The sequence below is a fragment of the Athene cunicularia genome, assembly GCF_003259725.1.
Source record: "Athene cunicularia isolate RWA chromosome 1 unlocalized genomic scaffold, athCun1 chr1_part2, whole genome shotgun sequence".
Taxonomy (NCBI): Eukaryota; Metazoa; Chordata; class Aves; order Strigiformes; family Strigidae; genus Athene; species Athene cunicularia.
The window spans coordinates 78,872,047-78,892,429 of NW_020799092.1; the positions used below are offsets into that span (position 1 = coordinate 78,872,047).

General features: G+C 47.3%; 1 protein-coding gene across 1 annotated transcript in view; it reads right to left on the minus strand.

Annotated features, from left to right (window-relative positions):
• PODXL (podocalyxin like) overlaps positions 1–16,844 on the minus strand; it is a 35,896-nt gene extending 19,052 nt beyond the window's left edge. The window contains exons 1-2 of the mRNA XM_026868125.1: positions 16,840–16,844; positions 15,316–15,319 (exon numbers count right to left, since the gene is read on the minus strand). The gene's annotated coding sequence lies outside the window, so the exon portion shown is untranslated. The remainder of the gene's footprint in view (positions 1–15,315; positions 15,320–16,839) is intronic.
• Between the last annotated feature and the right edge of the window lie 3,539 nt (positions 16,845–20,383).

A 20,383-nucleotide genomic window follows, 5' to 3' on the forward strand; every position in this document is an offset into this window, starting at 1 on the left:
TTTGTGAATGAACAGTATGGTACAATAAATCTGGGACAAAACCCTTTTATAAGTTGTCAAAATAGTTACTTTCCATTCATGGCTTTACAGGGAAGTTTCTTCCTCAGTGGTGCCTGATTAACAGGTTAACAAGGGAACAGCATATTACACATAAGACAGCCTCACAGACCTTTTTTTTTTTTTTTTCAGTTAATTGCTAGAAGTTCCACAAGTAAAAAGGTATAAGTTTATCTGATAAAAACAACACATATTTTGGATGCAGGACTATATCATTAACAAGTTTGATAGTATGACTCATAAAACATAATTATTTTATGTTATATCCTCATTTTAATATCCTCCTAATTTATTATTATTATTCTCAGAATTGCCTATTATTTTAAATTGGTGTATTGCACTTTGGGAGGGAGGGAGGAGGGAGGGAGGGAGGGAGGGAAGGATGCAATCAACTGGTGCTGACCATGTGGGCACTCTCCACCCTACTGCATGGGCCTGGCTGAGGTCAGGCAACACTAAGTGCCACAGAGGTAGAAATCACTCTCCTTTGGTGGGTAATGACATGCATGCTTTTGACAAGTGGCAACACAAATGACATATGAGCTGGAAAACACTTCACCACAGCATTCCCTCCCTCCAAACCCGTTCTTGCTGTATCAGGCTGGATGGGACCACTGGGAAGCCCTTTGCAAAAAGCTCCCATTCCAAACTTGATCTGAAGGTGATGTTTCTTTACTAACCTCCACCCCAGCTCAGCTGGACTGCTATGAAATTTTTGCTCCTCCCCGCGACACCCACACACCCCCCCCCCATTTCTTTTTCCCCAGCCAGCTTTTCTCAAAGCAAAATATTTTGAAGAATCATTGTTGCTGGCCAAAACGCAATGGCTGTGGTGAACAGCAGCCGTGGAGATGGCCACAGAAAGAAGAAACCCGGGCAGGTTGCAAACCTGACTCTCTTCAAGATAATGTACACCACTGTGGGCCAGACCTACAACATGCTAGAGGAGAATAGCCACGGCTACATCTGGGTGAGATCCTCCTTCCACAGAGCATCAGTGCCCTTATCCATCCCCCCACCTCTCCCACAGATTTTTGGGCACCCATCTGCCAACAAAATGTACCTTCTCTCTCCAACTGCATTAAATTAAACTGTTTTCTCACCACTGTTGCACGAGGAGCCAGAAACTGCTGCAGTATGAGGGCTGCACACCTTTCTGCAGTTTTATTGCTCTGGGCTTAATACTAGATGTTTGTCCAGGGACTGTCTCACTGCAGCATTGGGAAAATCTATGTTTTATGTAGAGTGGGGGGAAAAACAAATTGCTTTTTTTTTTGGTGTCTTGCAGGTTCACCACCCACAGAAGACCTGACATGCAAACTCATTGCTCTCATTTTCTGAAGCCTAGTAAATACTTAATTCTAAAGCAGAAACAAATGCAGAACAAGGAGCGAGAGCACTGCAAGCCCAGGAGTCGTGGTTTTCCTTCCACATGGGCCTTATCTCTTTCAAACGCTGGAGAGCTTTTTTTTTTTTTTTTTTTTTTTTTTTTTTTTATCTTTTCCTCCCTAACTGGCCACCCGTGCCAAATCTCGGCAGCAGACCTGGGGGTAATAACTGGTAATGAGCCCCTGTTTGTCTGGGCTGGGAGCCAATATTGCCTGTCCTCACCAGAAGAAACTAAAAAGATCTGGTCGAAGGAGGAGAAAAACCCCTGCAACCACAGACTAGAGGTAATAACAGCCAGACAGGACAGGATTATGTTCACTGCCCCTTTAGCATGAAAATTACTCACAAAAGATAGAGCACGTCCTTTTACAGGAAACAAATGACCCTTTCACGGCATGAGCCCCAGAGATAAAAGGATTTAACGGGTGCTATGAGAGAGGAGGAGGATGGAGAAGAGGTCCTCTAAGCTATCACTCCCTTACCAGGAGATCCTTTCCCAAAGAAAGATCGGTTAAATTTCAGCCAGAGTCCCTCACCCTGTTTTCTAAAACGCAGAAAATACTACCTGCCCCTAACCCTCCTGGCTGGATTTTGTTAGGGCAAGGCCACTTATTTGATTTCACTTCTGGGACCATCATCAATTCCTCATTTGAAGGAAAATAAAAGCAATATAGCAGCTACTGGTGTATTTTGACAGCCCCGGTTGCAGTGAGTCTAATGCTTCGGTCTGCACCTCTTCCCTCTCACATGTATCACTCAGAAACCCCCAAACCTTTGCATTTCTGTGCTGGGTGCGGGGCAGACCCGCAGGAGGAGCGTGCAAGCCCTCCACACACGCGTCCATGCACGCCGTGGCCAAACAGCCCAGAGGAAATGAGTCCGCTGCAAAAACATGATTTCATTTCCGGATCTGTGTATCCCATGACCGTGCCTGCGATACGGTGTCTCCACGATGGGGACAACCCCAGAGGGGAGAGAACTTTCCCTTATTGCTAGTTATCAAGATGGGTTTATTTGGCCTCCAGTGAGCAATATTTGGGAGGCTGGAAGTGCCACTTGTTGGTCCCCGCTGCTGTGGGACCTCCTGGACAGGGCTGGTGTGGGAATACTCTCGTTGGGAGCTGCCGGGGTGTGAAAAGACGCCCAAAATGTAAAAGGAAAGGCGTGCTGCTTTGTGCCAGTGCAGCTCCTCGCACCATCAGTTGAGGGCCGCCGTTTTCAGCTGCTGTGCACCACCACTAACCATGCCGTGAAGTGATGCTCTGGTTGTAACCGCGTTGCAGTGGATGTGTGTTATTTTGCAGGCTGAGGAAGATGCTCAGTGGGGAGTAACTTGTTTGGAAAGGTCACAGTATGGAGCACAAAAAAGATAAGCAAATGGATGACAAAACGCAAAGCGAAAGGACATGTCCTGTCCCTCCTCCCATTAGCCCACCCGAAGTCACCACCTCCTCACGCAGCTCCTCTGATTAATTCCCTGCCCAACAGCTTCCTGCTTCCGATTCCAGTACTGCCTCCCACCCCGTCCACCTTGTTGAAACAGCTCAGATTGGCTGAAAATCTATTAATAGTGAGAAAAGGAAACCCAAAAGAATAACTTAGGAAATGGTGGGTGACACACCCCATGCCGGCGGGCTGAGCACAGCACAGAGCCTTACGCCAGTCGGCTCCTGCTCCTCCCAAGGCGGGATGAGAAAGCTAAGGAGTCTGAGCAACCCAGGGAAAGGGAAGGGATGTGAGCCAGGCCTGAGGAAGTTCCTATTTTCCTTCCCTTTTTTGCAGCCTTTCCTGATTAAAGAGGGGCAATGGGTTGAGTTTGTCAAAGGGAAAGCAGGGGCTGAGGCTCCAGGGGTGGCCTTTGCTGGGGAAAAGTGTGTGCCAGTTCCAGTGAGGAGGCTCCTGGTCTTTTTTTTTTTTTTTTTTTTTTTTTTTTTTTTTTTTTTAACAAGGGGTTTTATCCACCCGCTGCAATGCAGCCGTGTCTGAGCTGGAGCAGAGACCAGTCACTGCAGAAGACAGGAAATCCGTCACCTCCTTTTAAAACTGTGAGAGTGATCAGATTGGCAGAATATCACAGAATGACATTATTTATCCTGGAATTAAGCTGGGCTACCAGAGCAAATGGTTACCTCACAGGGTTTTTAAATTTTGCCTGTGTAAAGGCTCTCTCCCTTCCATCTGCTTAGGGAAAGTCGGGGTCCAAACATCCTCCCCAGATACCCGCCGAGATTTTGGTGAAGGGGTGTGGTACGAGGATGCTGTTAATGTACACAGTACCCCCTGCCCTTGCAAAGAGACCATGTCAGAAGATGCACTTCCAAACTGGCATCACCCAACCCCTTTGCTGCCAATCTCACCATCAACATTATGAAAAGGTTTTGCCGAGGCCAAAGACCAACCTGGCTTCTCGGATGAGAAGACGGAGAAAGGTCCAACAGCTGCTCTCAGAGCATTTTCAGAGTCGAAATCATCAGTCCAGTCATCCAGTGCAGGGATGACTATTCTCACCAAAACACTGCCAGAATAAAAACTGCTGCAGAACAATCTTGATAGAATCGCGCTGCAAAATATTAAAGATGACACCTAATGGCTGGATCTAAGGAATGGTACAGTATCACTTGGGAAGGAAACGAGTATGTCTGGGCTCCGATTTAAAGCCACTAGGCTTGTTTTTAGCAGGGAATCTCCTTTACACAGCCGTGAAAATGCTCTGTGGAAAAGACCCCCTCAGATCGGTGCCGTTCAGACTGTGCATGCGACAGTGAAATCAAGGCAATAATACCGGCAAGTGTCCTCTTCTCTCTGGTCAAATGAAATGAACCTGCAGCCACAGCCTCTGTTCCTGAAGGATCAACCCAATCAGCCCTTACTGGCTGGACACGGAGGGGAAAAATGGATGTGCTTCAAGCCCTGAGGGGTTTTACTCCATCTCCAGATGGAGAGGAGCATCCAGGGCATCCTCCTGCATGGCTGTGCTGCCAGACCAGAGATACCCCCTCGGCTGGAGATTTGGGGCACGTCCCCTCAGCACCTTGGCATCATCCTGAGGACTCTTATCAGCCTGCAGGATTTTTCAGTCACTCATATTCCTGCAGTAGCCAAAGCCACAGTCCTGGGAAAATTTTAAGCTGTCCCTATTTCACCCAGGGGAAGTAACCCTGAAGCTCAGAGAGCAGGACTTGGACCAAACTTCATGCAAGCTTTGGCTGCTCCATTGTTTCTGTTAGATCTGCCACACTTTATTTTAATCACACAATAGCCTTTAAACCTCCTTGTTTTCAACCAAGAAATCCATCCGCAGCCTGAGGCGTCTTTCCTGCCAGGACTGCAACACACATCCCCAAAACCCAGGTTCTGATGAACTGGCATTTTCTGATGAGAAACTTGCTTCATTAACAAATTCCCCATCAGCTTTTTCTGCAAGTATTTGAGCCAGCTCAGCTTGTCTGCTGTTTCATTTGGAAGTATGACAAATATTAAAAATAATCATCCCAAGGCACATCTCCCCACTTGGACACACTCCTCTTTCCCTGCAGCCCTAACACATCTCCTCCTTGCTCCCTCTAAAGCACCACATCTGGGGAGGCAGAAATGGTTTTATTTAACGTACTAATGACCAGCCGGTGGATTTGAGGGAGCAGAAGGATCTCAGCACTCCTGACTCCCATCTTCTCAAAAACATTGTTGTTGAATTGTCTTTCATGCCACGCTTGGACGTCTCTTGAATTTCTCCTGGAAGACTGGTTATTGCTAGAAAATTGTGATCAGAGGCATCTTTCACCCAAACGGACCCAACTGGTCCATGCCAGATAGTGCCATCTGCACAGCCAGCTCCAATGAGAGGTGAAGGGTGCCAGCGACGGGAGCACGGGTCCAGCCTCTCCTATAGATAAACATAGGACTTTCTATTTAGGATTGAGTCTCCTCTTCCCACGGCAATTCTGTAGCTATCTAAGAAGTGAAGGGGAAAAGGCAAAAATAATCAAAAGGACACAGGAAAATGTGGAAAATTAAGGCTCCAAAATCCTTCACACGAGGTTGTCAAGGAGGCAAACAAACAGACACACTGACACATCTCTATCCACCCCGTGGTCCCAGACATTTTTCATCACCGAGCTTGGAAACATCCTCTTTCCGCTGGGGGCTGGTGGGATTTGTAAGGGACCTGGCTTCTGCCCCACATCTTTCCCAGGCTGCAAAATGAACCGAGGACTCTTTATAGCCCCAACAGAAGAGTCCCAGCGTGCAGGAAATGGTAGCGGAGCTGCTGGAGTGGAAACACAGGGAGCACGAGCCAAAAAAGCTGCGTGTCCCAGCCCGACTAGACCCTCCAAAGCACAGAGTGCAGGGATGCTCCTGTCCATATCCCTTCTCCTTTATGTCGCTAGCATGGAGTTATCCTGTGACGACCTTGCTGCTTCGAAGCAAGATTTGTGGCAGTACAGCCTACTCCTGTATCAAGCGAGCATCAATCACCCATCAGCTGAAGGACACAACGTCTGGTACATTTAGCACTGAGACCCCTCTATTTCTGCAAATGTCACCTGGGGACTTTGGAAGAAACTCAAGGTTTACACTGAGTAATGGGCCACAAAAGTTGTTCTGCAGCAAGGCAAAGCCCAGCTACCCGTAGCCCTATACAGTGGCCGTGAATCAAGATGACACTGAAAATCACAAGGATGCCAGAAGACCACAGGACTTTGTTATACACCGAACATTTGGGGTTTTTCTTGTATAATTTCCATGTTGTAAGTCTTTAAGATACTCTTTCAGGCTTTTGTCTGCAAACATGAGTGCTAAATCCCCACAGTTTTGTTTTTTTTTTTAAGTAAATCAATTAAAATCCTAGGTTTGTCTGAATTTGGAGAGGGATTTCAGGTCTACAGGAAGGACCAAGAGACTAAGACTACCAGCCTGGCAGTGCCACGTGGGCTCCTGAGGAGACCACCCAGCTTCACCACCTCCCTCCAGCGAGGGTTGAAGGCCGGCCCATAATTTGACTTCAGCAGTAAGGAGCGATGAAGCTGGCAGCCAGGCGGCGGGAAGGAGACCTTCAGAGAAGCCAACACTAAGAGCTGCTTGGGCAAAGCCACCAGTTTGTTCTTGAGGGCTGAACTGTCACATCACAGCAGCCCCTCCTGGAGACCTGACCTCCTTTCTCCAGCCTTGCCCCAGAGTTGCTGCTCACCATGTGAGGATCTCCAGGGGGGACAGATTTATTCATTAAGACAGAGCAGAAGTTCCTTCCCATGCGTCTCACCCCAGAAAGATTAATCATCCCTTGCTGGCTTCTCCTGGAGGACTACTCTAGACAACTTGAGAAGGCGTGAAGACATGAGCCTGCGAGAAGGGAACTGATTTTTATTCTGTCTGATGGGTTGTCTACACAGAGGTACTCAGCAACATTAATCTAAAATTAAAAGAAGGTATGATTTCAGAGTGGATTAGTCAAAATGCACACAACCCACCAGGTGGCCACTCTTGTTAGGCTTTAAATCAGCCCTCATTTAATTTAGCCAAAATGAAGTAGGATAAATCAAATTAAAGTCTCCTTAGCTCTGAAAGCTGACAAGGGGGAGCTGATGCAATTTAAGAAAGTTAATTCAAGAGAAACCTGTTGATGGTCCACACACAAATAAGCCCCCAAATGTTACAGTGGACACAGGCACTGAACAAGCATCAGGGACGGGGCACACCTGCCTCACCGGCTGAGCTCAGCCTTTCCTGGTTCTTGGACACGGAAAGCTCTAATTGGTGTCAGATTTGATGTCACACTCTTGCTATTTGCTCAGTTTTTGTCATGGAGAAAGGCAGGACAACAAGACGACAGTGGACAGACTACACCACAGGACTGGGGAGTGGGCACACCGTGGAGCAGGCGGTGGGGTCCATCTCACTGTCTTCTAGGCCAGGCTCGGGGGCTTGCCTACCCATGGTGAGAAGGAGCCTCGTTGGGTGGCATGGGGAGACTGAATTCGTTACCTTGCCCTCCTCTCCAGCTGGCTGGTTTCATGTTTGGGTTCATGTTGAGCAATGTGGGGAAGGAGTTGGCCCTGAGCTACTCTTCCTCTGCCAGCTGGCCAGCACTGGGCAAGAGTTGTCACATCTAATGTCACTCAGGTTAGGCACCGTGCACTGGGGATGTGTCTAGACTCTATCCATGAGGGCCATGAGGTTCTTCCAAATGGACAAACATGCAGACCTACTGTGGGTAGTTTTTGCAGCCAAAAAATCCCCACTTTTTGGAAGAATCACACTAACTCTTGCAATGAGGAAGAGGAGCAGAGGAAATATGACTCTTCTTGTGGTGGGGGCTCTTCCTAAAGTGAAAGAGTCAACCCCAAACCCAAACAGGGACTGTTAGCTTCTCTGGGTCCCCACAGCCCAACACGGCCAGACCACAGGAGGGGCATTAAAGCTGACATTAGCAGCAGAGACCTAATGCCCAGACTTGTGCCATCAAAACTGAGGATGCCAACCTCAGCTGGAGGCTGACACTTGCTGGAGGTCTGGCATGGAGGAAGTCCAAGCCGCAGCCCCAAGGGGCAGAAATCAAGAGGAGAGACACAAACCTAAAGGAATAAGGAGACTTCATCCTGGTCATGGGCAGCTCCAGTACGAGGGGAATAAAAATGGAGACGGGTGACTGGAAGGTCAGTTTGTGCTGGCACACAGCACTGCTGCGGCATTGCAAAGCGTTGTCCCCAGCTCCCTGCACCTCCCTTTCCTCCCCTGAAGATTTACAGCAGGAATCACCCTCCCACAACAGCCTCTGCCTGCTCCTGCCACCGAGGCGTTCCTTCGGAGGGGAGGCTGCCAGTCCCTGGCAGCAGGGCCGTGCTCAGGGCAGGACTCGAGGATGCTTGCCCACCCTGAGGGCAAGAAGGGCCAACGGAAAAGCGATGGTGAGGAGGCGATAAGACCGAAGCCTCACCCTCCTTTGTGCACCCAGCGCCTTTGATGAATCACCAGTCAGCCCAAATTTATGCCCTCCAGCCAGCGACTTTATTTTTAAACTTTTTGGGGTCGTGAGTCAACGTTGCCTCCCCCAGCCCATCCGCACATTGCCCACCAACGAGCCAGGATAGACCCAAAGACAATGAGCTGAACAGGCCTTGGACGCGTTGATCCTTACGGGTCCCTTCCAACTTGAGATATTCTATGATTCTATGATCTCTGGTCCATCGAGACTTAAAGGTGCCATGATGTGAAGTGGCTAAAGACACAGGTGATGTCAAGTGACGTAGGAGCCACCTCCAAGAGCTACTGGTGACCTCCTCAAGCATCCCAGCCTCTCTAAGTGAGGTTTTGGATGATTTCTAGTTAAATACTCACTCCCCAGGGCCATCTGCTTTGCTGCTCATTCAGGCTATGCTGGGAACAGGTTCCTCTGCAGGCACGTCTGGGACACCTGCAAACCTTCACCAACATAAAAGCTGCCACAGCACGTCCCTCATCCCGTTTTTGCAGAAGAGCCAAGCTGGCTGGCAGGTTCCATCCCTCTGCCGCGATCAGTCCCCTGCGACCTTGGCTAGCCGGGGTTACCAAGCCAGCAGCCTGGAGATTTCCTGTTCACGCTGTGAGGAGGGCTCCACATTTCCTTGGGATCCTTTGTGTGTTGGTGCTATTTCGGGTCCCACTTTTTTTTTTTTTTTTTTTCCCACCCACACCTCCCTCAGGGTGGGGCCTTCCCGGATAATTTGGAGCTCTATATATACACATATATATATGCACCTACATATATTTGTATAGCTGTGCATGAGAGTTGAGCCTTTGGGCATTGACTGGACACGGCGGACTTGGCAGGAGGCTCGGTGCTATTCTTTAGGTGGGGAGAGCCTAGGAAGGGAAGAACACAGCAAACCCTCCCTCCTATTCAAAACTATTTAAAGACTGTCTGGCACAGTTTCTTTCCCACCAAATGGCTCCAGTGACGATCTGGCTTTACAGGCTGTGTAATCTGATCAACTTCTATTGTTGGCAAATTCATAATTGCCTCATTATTTAACTCTCCTGAAACAGTCAGTTTTACAGAAAAAGCATATCCATTTTAGCTCTTTTTGTTTGTTTGTTTTGTTTTATTTTGTTTTTCAAGAGCACTGGGACTCTGTTTCCATTTGAAGAACTTCTGTTCTTCAACAAGTCCTGCTCTTCCTCTCCTTAATATAAGACACATGATCACAGGGATCACTGATGAAAGGCTCAGACACTGAGAGATGACCTTTTCCAGTGCTGTCCTAGTGCAGGATCCATCAGTACAGCATATTTATTACCCAGCAGCCTCTTATATGTAGCTGTGAGCAGCACAAGTAGAGGAGCCTTAACCATTTCCTCCCAGAGATGAAGGATGCTCTTGTAATCATTATGCTCTGACTCAGATCCTTGCTCAACCACAACCCTCTGAAACAACCCTGGTTACATTTTTTTAACCTCTCCCTGCCTCAGTTTCCCCTGCCTCTCCATGCAAGAGGAGATCGATTTCAGATAGAGGAGCTGTCTTCATTTATGGGCTGGTCCAGCACCTTTCTAATCGGAGCCCCGATGTTGGTTAGGTGCCAGAGCAATACAAATAATTACTAATAGTAATCCCCATGGGACTCTATTACATTATGGTTCAACTTCCTCCCAAACAATTGCTCCTCTTCCTTGCTTTGTATGTTCTTCAAAAGAAGCGGCTGCTGTGCTTTAGGGCTGGGACACCAACCTCAGTAAACATACACCCAACGTTCCTGCTCAGCTGGGCCTGGGCAGTAAAAAGAAGATAAATCTGATTTAAGACAATTACACTGCAGGCAAGAAAAAAAATGAGGGTTTAATGGAAATGGCAACCTAGCAGCACTAAACAGCATTTATGCAGAGAAGTCCCTTAGGGCACATATTCGCTATTTACAGGATGGTCTTATGCAGAATGGCAGTAAAAGCAAGAAATGTTGAGAGCAGAAGTGCCCACTGGTCTCGGGGCTCAAAACATCTTCATTCAGAGAGTGGTGAAGGTCCCGACACTTCCTGAGCACTCGGTTGAGGGAAGGAGAAATTGTCTGTGGACACACAGCTTGTCAGTACTTGGACATTCCCCTGCTTTCTGCCTACACTGCGGGCAACCTGTCTGCTCCACCCAAATGGTGCCTAAAGGGAAAAATGACCCATAAATGCCAGAGTCAGTCCTGGGCTGAAGCTGGCCAATCCACTGAGTGTGGGAGCCAGGCAAATTGTCCTTGTAGGGTATACAGGGTATAGGAGCACCCTAATGCCATAGGTTTAGGTTCAATATCAAACCCCTATGGGAGCTGGGAACCCAAAATAGCAAGTGTCCAACAAAAGGTGGGTTGGTAATACAGAGAGGCCATCCCGAAGTGGTTTGAGTTGGGTGGTGTTAGAGCAGAGTGGACTTTGGGTGGGCTTTCTTGAAGTCCTTGGGTCCCTGTTCAAACAGTTATCTTGCTCTGAAACACACGGTGGCACATCTCTGAGGAGGTTTTTCCATTGCCGGGACCAGGAATTTAGGTCTACACAAGAAGTAGCAAGGTGGAGAAGGAAGAAACTTATGAGTTGACCAACTGGTCTGACGATGCTGATGAAGAACAATGCGCATTTTGGTCACCCTTTCCAAGATGGAGCCTGCAACGGCTTTAATTAGTCAATTAAATGTGGCTTTGTCATAGGAGATGAGACACAACCGGGATCAGCCAGCTGGGTTCTTGGCTGCTGAATGACATTGTCCTTCCAGGCCAGTGACCTCATTGTTATGACTCAACAGGGGAACAATGTTGTCCACCCAGCAGCCCAGCAAGGAGTGAGATTCCTGCGTGGTTACAGCTGAGTGGAAGAGCATGGGAAGTTGTGGGATGTCGCCGGGTCGGGGATGCAGTGCTCTGCACTCAGTGCAAGCAGGCTGCGCTAGGTTTTAATGGCATGGTTGAGTGCTGAGAAATTCCAGTAAGAAGTATAATATATAATACAAACATAGCATGCAGCAGGGGTCATATTCTGCTCCCAAAAACCTTCCTGGATAGGTAGGTCCAGGTAGTGAGTTTGATCATGAAGAGACTCACTGGTTAGGGAGGAAAAATTCAAAATGGTGTCTAGTAGAAATGAAAGCTTGCAGTACTTACACCTGGGGTGGCCTGGATGAAAAAGACCCCCATCTGTATCACCTTTTGAGCTCAGGGCTTCACTGACATCTCCCTAACCACCAAAACCCTTCTCTCCAAGGCAGGGTCCTGTGGTTGTAGTGCAGGGCAGGCCATGGCAGGGCAAGGGAAGGGAGCAAAGGAAGCAGGAAGGAAGAAGGAGCTGCATCCCCTCCCTGTCATTAATCATCCTCCTCTTTCTCTTAAGAGAGGCCGACAAGTCTGCAAACCCCATGCTGGGCTCCCACCTTGGAAGGGACCCAGTGAGGTGACCAGCAGCTCTGGGTGCAGGAGGGGGACATGCGGCTGGGTTCATGATAATATCCAAATTACTCTGCTCCCAGGATGGTGAAGGCCAGATCCTGCTTTTGGCTCATCAGTGAAACTTGGACATGTCAGCTTGGACATTTCATTTAGAAAACTGAGCTGGAGTCCTAGGGTTGGAGATGGGAGGAGAGGGCAGGGACTGCAGGTCAGGTCCGTGATGGGACCGGCAGAAAGCCATCAGTAGAGCAGAGAGAGGGAGAAGGCACTGAACTGGGACTCAGTGGGTTCTGCTGGTTGTAAACCTGGAGCTGGGGAGTAGGTATGGGGAGGGTGAAGGAGAGCAAATGCACCCCCTACACTGTTGAAGGCTGCAGCTACGTGAACAGCACTGTCATGTTTGCAAGTGATCTCTGCCAAATCAAAGCAGGGCTGTGCTGCAAAACCTCCCTGCTTTACAAGAGACAAGAAACCCATCATCCCTGATTATAGACAGGCTGAAGGGACAACTGAAAAATCCCCCCACAGACTTCAAATCCACATTCAGAGAGGCACCATCAGATCTGCAAAAAGATCCTCCTGGCACTCTGAGCCCAGTCTCATCCAGACGTCTCTGGAAATTTTACTATCTTGGGCAAAACGCTTCTTCATTCCAGTCAGGGTAGTTCTCAGAAATCAAGCCCTGAGCCTGCTGGCCATGAATGCAAGAACGAGCTGAGACATCAAAAGCAAATGGTGACTTTTAGCAGTGCTTATTGATAACTCTCAGTAATCGATTGTTATATTATTGCTTTAAATAATTAATAACTAGCAAGCCTATCTACCCCAGACAGTGCTCTCTGGTGCAAGCGTGCTCCTGGCCCCTGTTAGCTGGGGTCACTTTGCACTTGAGCATCTCTGCTTGTCCATCACCAGTACCCAGACCTCTTTATGTGGGTCACAGTGTCACAGATTAGAGGCTGAAATGCTTGAATGATGCAAAACAACAGCACCAGGTCCTTCGCCCAGCGAGCTTCTGCACAGCACAGCAGCCGAATAAATAGGACACACATGCTGGAAGCCAGGCATTGCACTTTGAGACCACGGATGCAGCAGATGGCCAAGTCCTTTGCTGCTGCAGGATTTAAACCTGCTCTCCCAAACAGGAGCCGAACAGTGTTGGAAAAAAAGCAAGTGGAGAAAAATCCCCATCTTGCAAACAGCTCAGATGCGTGGAGGGCTGACTGCACCTACAACGGAGCTGAGTTACGTTCGGTGCACACGCACAGACTCTCAGCCCGGGGAAGCTGGCTCAATCCCGATCCAACCAGATCCAAACCCCGATATTTATCACTACAAAACAAATGCATTATTTCTAATCTATATTATCAATGAGAGGGCTCCTCCTTTCCCCATTCTTGGTAGTTTCATGGCAACGGCCATAGATTGAGGAGGATGGGACCATTTGCAACTCTTGACTTTGGGAAGTCCTGCGAGGAGGTGCAGGTGGCACCAAGTTGCTATGACAAGCCGTTCCCTGACTTTTTTGGGGGAGAAATATGGGAAATCTGCCTACAGGCACCTCACACACATCTGTCCATCCCAGCAAAGAGCAGTCTTGTTGCTTAAAACAGGAGCTGAGAGATCTGAGGGTCTTTCCCTGCCTCTGTGAAATAAATTCCTGCAGCATGAATATTTTTACCTACTTCAGAGACAGACTGTGAGCATCTGCTCTTGTCAAATTTGGGTGGAGGCAAAACCTTATTCCCACTTGCTCTCTCCTGTCCCTCGCTGGGTTGCGTGCCTCTGTTCAGACTGAGCCAAAATCCTTGCAGGCTGCACTTATCTTACCCTTCCTTTCCCCAAGCCCCCCTGCTGCGATGAGCGTCAGCCTTCAGGATGTGAGTAAATAAATAAAGTGCAACCCTAAAAGCGCTCTCCAAAAACCAGCTTCAAAGCCAATTCACCTATAGAGATTTCCTAGCGCTGGTCCCACTCACCCATCCATATTACCATTCCCCTTCTTCCAGCGCCTCAGGGTACCAATTTTCCCAGCCAAGACAGAGATAAACCCCAGTCCCAAAACTGCTTCTGAGCTGGATTATAAGGAAACTCTCCCTAAAAGGCCAGCTGGGCTGTGTTCGCTGGCTCTGGGCAGCCCCCGGCGCCTGCTCCTGGGGAAAGCAGCTTACACCCCTGCTGCTGTCGGCCCCCCGAGCAAGCCCCTTCCTAATCAGATTGGAGTGGTCCCGCCAGCCACGCGAAATGCTCTCACGGAAGACAAAGCATAGAACTGCAACCTTCATCCACCAGCTCAAACACAAATACAGCCCCGAAATAGCCAGCATTCCTTTGGCATGGCCGTCCCCCAAGTATTTATCATCAAATCTGTGAGGCACACACAGCTTCTTCTTCTTCTTCTGGTGGTTTCCTGATAATTTATTTTCAGGGGGCTTTTTTTCAGGTTTTTCTGTGCGAGAGCATTGCTGGGATCCGGAGAGTCATATGCAGTGGGTCCTCAGCAACCCTAAAGCCAGAGCTTGGCTTTGGATCTTGATCAAAATGCACCAGCTCTCCACGGTTCCTCCTTGACTTTCTTCCCAGTAAGCATCGTGCTGGGGCTCCTCACCCACCCTGATGCTTATCCAGATGTTCCCACCCCGTCCTGCAATGACGGGAGCTTCTGCACTGGCTGGGGACAGAGTCACTTTGCTTCCATCAGAGATGCTGATGAGACGCCGTAATCTCCATTTCTAATGTGATCAGGGGAAGGAGAGCCCCGTTTCCTCGCAGGCTGTCTGTGCCACAAAAAACCCTTTAAAACACTCAAAATGTTACCAGGCACAGCAGTCAGCTACTCACGGCCAGACTTCACAATAGGAGCCCAAAAAATACGTTGGGTTTTGTTTTTTGTTTTTTGTTTTTTTTTTTTAAAGCAGAAAACCATCTCTTTGCTTTATCAACCCATCCGTTTGGATTTCTGCGTTTCCCTCCCTAACCCTTCATAAAGGGCATTCATAAAGCACAATACAAAGTACACGTTGACCATGAGGTCCCCTACTTCTCTTGCTGCCGACGCAACCTGATGCGCCCACTTTTGACCACCCCCCCTCCCACTAGTCCGCCCTTCTTCTTGTTGTGACACTTTCTTTGCCCAAGTAACAGCTTTCTTTACCCAACTTGGCTGCCTTAAATCACCCCCTCAGCAGCTGAAGCCACGATTTGGAGGAACACTGACACAGGGAAACGTGGCCAGTGCTGGGTGTGCAGCCCACAGGGTGGTTGCATTGGCCATCCTTGCCCTCATGAGGAATTGCTTAACACCACCTCATCTGCTATCGAACTTCTCACGGATGGAAAACTTCACAGAAAACAGTGAGTTATAGTAAATTATAGGCCAGACTTTGAGAACCACTCACCAGCAGAGCGTCTCTGGAGCATGACCATCATGGGACACACTGCTCATTGCGGGAGAGGGACTTGGCCTAATGAAACACAGCGTGAGGGCTGCAGGATCTGAATGATGTTAGTGCATCCTTGAGCTGGGCCTAACTGCAGCACATCAGACAACTTTATCAGCCTTAACTGATGTGTCGTAGCAGAAGCAGATGTGTCCACACCATGGAGGTGCTACCCCAATGGCTACGGGCAGAGAAACGATGGTGGGAGTGGCACCTGCAATCGTTTTGGTGGCAATGATTGCTCTTGGCAGCTCCCTGACTAATGGAGATACCTCTGAAAAGGGCCTCCTATGGTGAGGAGCTCAAGACGCTGCACTAAGGATGTGTCAGTTGTCAAGATCTTTGTGTGTGTGTGTGTGTGTGTGTGTGTGTCCCTTTTGTGTGTGTCCCCTTTTTTTTTTTTTTTTTCCCGTGATTGTTGCCTTAAACTGCAACATTTTGTTTGTCAAGCTGGTTGGAGAAAATGCTCTTATGTTGGATCAGCAAGGAGATGACCCTAAATAGGCTGGATGAGGGTATCCAGGCTCCACCAGGTGTTGCAGAACTGTCTGTTAATATTATTTTACTTTGGAAAGAAGAATTGAGTTTATCACTCCTCTCCTCCCCAGACTCCCATGACAGGCATGCAATGTGCATGAATGGAGGTACATCAGGATCTGACGGGCTCTCTTGTTCTCCTGGACACAAGAAGGATTTCTCCAAGCTGGTCTTCTCCCATTGGGAAAGCGTGTATGCACTGCCACAGGCCACAACCCATCAAGGCCAAATTCCCTCCTAATTTGTGAAAGGCCAAAATTTATTGTCTAGCACCGAACAATTGCAGCAGGACTAAACCCAACCAGGACACCCATGGCATTTGGGGAATTGTGATTTTCCAACACTAGATGGGACTGGATTTGGATGTGAGACCAAAACCGGGCAGCCAGTTAAGGGAAACCTCATTAATTGTTGTTTTTCTTCCCTTTAATCGCTATCTGCCCACACTATGGGCAGGTATCCAGGGTATCCAGGCACTAAGCGTGGGGTTCTTCTGCCTTCAGTTAGACGGTCAGAAGTTATGCGTATAAACCTCAGCTAGCCATTTAGAAATTCCTCTGCAGATCAAGGAGAGACACATTCAGCTGCTCCATCACTAGTTAATTCTAAGCTGCGAAAACAACTGGAAACTGGCAGCTGCAAAACAAAATTGCTTCCTCTCCCATTTTAAACAGTAAAAGTGAGTTTTAAGAGAATGACTCCTGTTTATTCAAAACCCTCCAGGGACACAAAAACAATTCATTTCAGTCACCAGCTCCATCAAAGATTGATGCTTGAGATTTGCTCAATGAATTGCTTAGCATTAAACTCAAAAGCATGTTGAAAAGTTGATGCGTTAGGTATCCAGGCCCTGGGTTACTTGATGTATCTTAAAGGGATTTCAAATGCTGTTTTGAATCTGTCAGTTTAACAGAAATTTCCTCTACAAGCAAAGAGTGATTGCTACCAATAACCCCCAGATTAGTATTATTCATTATTACCTAGGAAGATTTAACAGATAAATAAATTAGGAATCAAAATAGAGCAGTGGCAGGCTATATAACTGCTTAAACAAATATGTTCATAATGTGTCCACCTGGTTGGAAAACACAGTTGAAAGGCAAGAGTGGGCTGTAAATCTCCCAAGTTTTACAACGAGCAAGCGAGGAGAATCGGCCCTGCTTAAGGGATATAGCTATGAATTGTAAATGAAAAACATGATTAAAATAAAATCATTCAAATTAAGACTGTCTTCTTCTGTATTTTAACTCGTGACTAAAATTCGTAAGTTAAGCCACATCAATTTAAATCAAAGCAGCCCTGCCATAAAATGAGGTTTTGAACCCTTTGTGAGGCTTTAATGAGAAAAAAAAAAAAAAAAAAAAAAAATGAATGCAGTTAATGGGGAATTTATTGGTACGCTTCATGGGTAGGAACTATCTTAAAAGCCTACAAAAATTGCACAGACTGCGAGTCTTGAGGTCTTTTTTCAGCTGTCTGAGAAAATTTGAAGGGAACAAAATAATCTTCTATACTAGGGTGTCCTAATAAGCTCAAAACTTACTTTTCCCCAATATTCCACATGGCTGTTCAGGACAGGAAAATTTATCACTTGTGCCAAAGAGGTCAGCATCTCTCATTGCTTTTTTGACATGGGAATTACCCCGAGGCTCGGGTGAGTGTGGAGGTGATGGTGGGCTGAGATTAACTCCTACACGCTTGAAAAATGGGGTCAAGGGTGTGATTTTCACTTGCTGGCCTTGCGGCTGATGCGATGCCATGTCCCATTTTGCTTATGTGTTGTCCCGGCTGTCTCTCAGCTGGGTCAGGCTTTACTGGGAGCCCCACAACAATTGGTGGTTTGTCCCATTTGCAGCACACGCGTTATTGCTGCTCAGCTTTTCATCGCCACACGCAATTTTGGTGGGCTTATGGCACTGCTTCGATTTGGTTATAAACCCATGTGCCCTTTGAAAGAAGCAGCGGAGAGCACAAATGCTTCACAGCATTCTGTCAAACCAGATCAGGGGACTTCTCCATCTGAAAACTAAATCAATATTAAAAAAATAATAATAAAAGAAAAAAAATAAAAGAAAAAAATTTTTAAAAAAATGAAAATAAAACAAGAGGGGGTCATTGTATGTCTTCACTGCGTGTTGCAACCTTCTCCACTTCGCCAAGAGAAACCCATGGGAACAAATTTTTATTTCTTTATGTGTCATTTTTATTTGTTGAGGCCCCAAACCCAAATGAAGTCACCACCAGCTAGGGAGTGGGAAGAACGCCGAAAAACTGCATGAATGAGAATAACTGGTTTTGGAGTCACGCAGTTGCAACCTGGTTTGAGGGATGCTCCTTACTACCTGGCCTAGCACCTGCTACAAAACTTGCTTCCCTGTGCTTTAAACATTTCTTCTGTCGCTTAATAAATTAGAAATGTCCAACAAGGACAATTTGAATTGCTTATTTAGTATACATATATTTAAATATATACTATATATATATATGTTTAGGACCTTGCTTACTTGTTATTCCCGTATAACCACTGCTCACTGGATCCGTGCTGGGGAGCACAGCGCATCGTTTTAACTACTCTGCTTTTTCTCATAGTCAAGGCATACAGTATCTTGATAAGCAGCATCTAACAGTCACCCTGAGAGCTATCCATTTTCCGCAGGCTGCAGCAGTATCATTTAAACTTTTCCATTTTTTTCCCCCATTTGTGTACGTGGTGGAATGTCTTATCTCACCCTCCTGCCTTTAGACTCCAGGGAGGAGGAGAAAAATAAAAGTGGCCTTTGCTATCATGTTTCAGAGAGGACTTTATCAAACACAGTTTCTCCAAACCTTTCTGCAGAGTCTTTCAAGTCCCCTTTGTCAAAGTTAGAAATCTGGCATTTTCTCTTTGCCTGTATCTAGCAGAAGCCACTCTAGAATAAATGTCTGACAAGGCTGTCTCCTTATTTCTCTACAATAGATTTAATATATCTTTAAGTATTACATCTTAATAACTCTAAGCCAATTTCTGCCTCCTCCTCCAGTTAAATTCACTAAAATCAATTAAGGCTCAGAGAGAAAATTTCAGCCTTTGCCATTAATAACTAAGGCCTTATTCTTCCACTGCAAAATGACCTTCCTCCTCCCTTTCACCAGTCTCATGAGCCGTGTGGCATCAGACCAAAGCCCCCTGCACACTGAGCTTGTAAGACTGAGAAAAAGCTGCTGGATTAATCCAATTTTTATTAAAGGTGCTAAGAATATGAGCCAGACCTCAGAGCAGCATATAAAATGGGACTAACTCGGAAATAAAAAATCGCCTTTTCCATTCTGGAGGAGGTTTTAACGCAGATCCCGTCTGCCTATTTCCAAGGCATCTGTCCTGCACCTGGCTTGAAACACAGACCTGGGTTTTAAACCCCAAACCCATGTTCTTCTCATCTGCCATCCCATTTTGCAGACTTTAGGGTGTACTCCTGACTCACTACCGAGTAGTTATTTTAAATCCTGAAACCCACATTTTTTTTTAAAATGTTTTTAAGCAAATACAGGTGCTGTGATAGAACATGAGGGTTTCCAGGGGCAGACCCTGGATATTTTTTGGGATAACATCAGACCGTGTTGGGGGGCATGTATGGAGACAAGCATCTCTAGAGGCCAAATTGTCCCAAGGCGCATCTGAATTGGCTTCCTAAGGTTCCCCTCTCTCTCTACACTAACAGCAGCTGGATTCGAGGACAACTCAGCTCTAACCTTAAACACCTTGGTTAAGTACCTGAATGTACATGGGCATCACCTTGGGTCCTTCAGTGGGAGGAAAAAGCAACATGCCCACAACTGCAGAAGAGCTGGCAACACCAGGACTCCCGGTTTTCCCTTTCTCCACGAGACAGCTCATCCCAACTTAACCAAACCTGGGCCCATTCCTCTTCCCCTCCCACCCGGCCCCAGCACTACACCTTGGACACTACCCACAAGTCGAGCCATGCTGAAAGCCAAAATCTCAACCCGTAGCCTTGCCCTCCCGCAGCTGGTTTATTGTGGATGCACATCTAAAAGCAGGTGCTTCAGCAACGCTAAGTTCCCACCACCCAAAATAAAGGCTCATTCCCCTCTGTCCCCCCTTTGGCTCTACGCTGAGTGCTGAGGCATTACGCTGAGTTAATTTTAATAAGTCATTTGCATTCTCCCTGTCTCCTTGCAATACTTTGTCACCAAACTGTCACCGGCGTCTGCCGAGCACTCCTGGCCTGTGGCCAAGCAAGCTTTGAGACGTATGTTATTTACGGGGCAGAAAAGGTGCCTGCCACATGCAGAGCTGCGTGCGCTGCAAAGGCTCCAAGATTTGCAAAGCAGGCACATTTATTGACGAGAAAAACTTCAGTGAGAAGACTTGAGATGCAATAAGCAAATGATCAATGGAGGATATTGGTGCCTCTGGGGTTTGGAGCAACTTCAATCCAATTTGTGGGGTTTTTTTTGTTTGTTTGTTTGTTTTTTCTCTTTAGTTTTGATAGGGCATCCCGGCATTTGCTGGTTCCCAATGGCCTTCGGAAATACTCAGTACTGAAGGCTGACTCTGAGACACAC